This window comes from Plasmodium fragile (genome assembly GCF_000956335.1).
Source record: "Plasmodium fragile strain nilgiri unplaced genomic scaffold supercont1.85, whole genome shotgun sequence".
NCBI lineage: Eukaryota > Apicomplexa > Aconoidasida > Haemosporida > Plasmodiidae > Plasmodium > Plasmodium fragile.
The window spans coordinates 16,816-19,601 of record NW_012192665.1 but is presented as its reverse complement, the minus strand read 5'-3'; positions in this window follow the sequence as shown (position 1 = coordinate 19,601).

Below are 2,786 nucleotides of genomic sequence, written 5' to 3'. Positions count from 1 at the left end.
TGGCTATCGACTCTTTTGTATCCCCTTGTTCACAAATTTACATGAGTGTTATGCATGGGCCAATCGCTCTACCATAACCACGTACAACCTTGCGTATGATTTTACTTGTACACTGGTACCTAATTAGAACACGCACAGTGGTACAAGGCATATACCAGTCATTTTTCAATCACCTGTTTTTGCCTTTTATTTACACTCATTTCCTAACGACCTAGTGCTCAATATTAGTATTGGGAAAAAAAAAAAAAAAAAAAAAAAAAAAAAAACGACCGGAGAGCTCAAATTCTCGCACTCTTAATCCGCAACGTACACAAAAGGCCATTTTTATTTTTTATTCTTTTATTATTTTGTTTTATTTATTCATTTATTAATTTAATTTTTTTTTTTTTTTTTCGCGTTCTTAGATTAAATGAAAAAGTGTACACCTTTTACACGTTGATGTATCTGTATATTAGTTGCCCCCGTGTGCCATCCTTGTGATAAAAAAAAAAAAAAAATAAATAATAATAACACGTAAAATTGTACATTTGCGTTGCAGAAATTTTCTTTTATATTGTTTGTAGACCACCCGTCCCTGGCTACCCGAACAATAGCATTCGCGAAAAAAGGGGCTGTTATAGGCCTACACGCGCATACGCACATATGTAAATAAAATAAGCTGTGCCTACTTGTGTATTCCCACGTGTGAATGCGAATGTGAACGCTGCACTGTAACGTAGTTTTTCATTTCATTTCTTTTTTTTTTTTAATCCTAATTGTATATTTCACTTCAGCGTGTGTTTCCGCGAGGTAATCCCTTTTTGCGCGTTACGCTGTGTACCCTATCGCATGAATCGTGAATTACGTGAATAAAGCTTGCACCGGATGTTCTACCTTTTGCGTGCGCGATACGTGTAGGTATACACTACATTAAGTCTGTGGGGAGAGCATGCACGCCGGCCCGCCTCCTCGAGCCTAATGAAGCAGCACACTCTACCAAATGCACGAACGTTCATTTGAGATGCAGTGGAATAAGGCAGCAACAAAGGTAAACAGTAGTCGCATCAACAATAAACAGAACAATTACCTTTGCAGTAGCACTATACCTGTGAGGAAATAACTTTTCGCTCAATCACGTATTACACTTTTTGCACCCTCATCCTAACCTCTTCACGTGCTCAGCAAGGTGTAACGGAGTTCCACCATCCGTAGTGTGCATATTGCCTGTTCGAGCAGTTCTATGTGTTGAAGCAGTCCCCCGTGGAATGAACGAACAAGGTCGCTAAGATATACACACATATGCATGTACGTGTGAGTATGCCTCCTCACCTTTGTATTTTTATTGCGTATTTTTAATTGTATGGGGGATGTGTTTAACTGGAACGCGTGTGAGAGGGTACCAATACACATTTGAAGAAGCATCACCAATAAGTGCTCATGTGCAATAGGTGTAAACACATACTCGTGCATGATTTAACGTAGCTGCATTAGTACCCTTAGAATCTTCCTTGTGTCTTTGTACCAGAGTACAGGTAGGAAGGGGTTGTTTAGTTCTCGCGCAACGCCGTGCCCCCGTTTTTTTTTTTTTTTTTTTTTTTCCTTTATATATATATATGTGTACATCCCATTTTTTTTTTTTTTTTTTTTCCATTTATATATATATATGTGTACATCCCATTTATACACGTGCCTATCCTTGCGCACCAATTTATCGCGACCAAGTATGCCGCACATGCACGCATCGTTTCAGTTATGTCCTTGCCTTTTTGTTACCATTAGCACACGAAAATAGAGGTTGGCATTTTTTTTTTTTTTTCCTACGTTATAATAATTTTTTACGCCTCTCACAATTTTTATTAATAATTTTTGTTTAGCACGTTTTTACTACCTTTGCATTATTGTTACGCTGTGTTCATCTCCATTTTTTAAATTATTGAAGTGAGTCATTTCTTCTTTTTCTTATTTTTATTTTTTTTGTGCCCACCCCACGAATGTGTTACTCCTATTTTTTTTATAATGTGTTCATCACATTAAATGACCCATTCTGTTTTTTTTTTTTTTTTGTTTTTTTTTTCACACCTGTTCTTTAATCGTTCCTTTTGATGTATTTTATTTTTTTTCACAGTTGGTTTGTTTCTTTTTTCATGCAAGTTTGCGATTGTTCGTTGGGATAAGCGGCATTCCTATTTCCATTTTAGCATCATTCTTTTATACTATCACCACTATTATTCGTTTTCTTTTTTTTTCTTTTTTTTTTTTTCCTTTCTTTGATCCACACGCCCCTTCACTAATTTATTACCACCCTTTTTACTAATATTTTTACTAATTTATTTCCACCTTAGTTACCATTGCATCATTGTACCATCACTTGGGTTGTCACTCCTTCGCCACCTCTTTACCACTTCTCTGCTACACCACCCTCACTCTTCCTATTACTTATTTTCCTCGTTTTTTCATTCCACCCAGTGTAGGCTAACCTATCCCTTGTGCTGACCAGTTCACACGCTTTTACACTTCACGCATGCGTACGTAACACTTACACGTAGGTGCGTACACGCGTGTATATCGTTTACTAGTGCATCCATCCGTGTACATGTGCATGAGTGTACACCCGTGCATACTTTCTCATGTGGCACCCTTTCACGCGCAACCAAAGCATTACTATTCCTTTTTTTTAAGCGTTAAAAAAAAAAAAAAAAAAAAAAAAAAAAAAAAAAAAAACGGAAAGTGGCAACTGCGGTTATTTGGATCGAACGTGTTACCCTTATTTAGTAGTAGTTTTTTTTTTTTTTTTTTTTTTTTTTTTT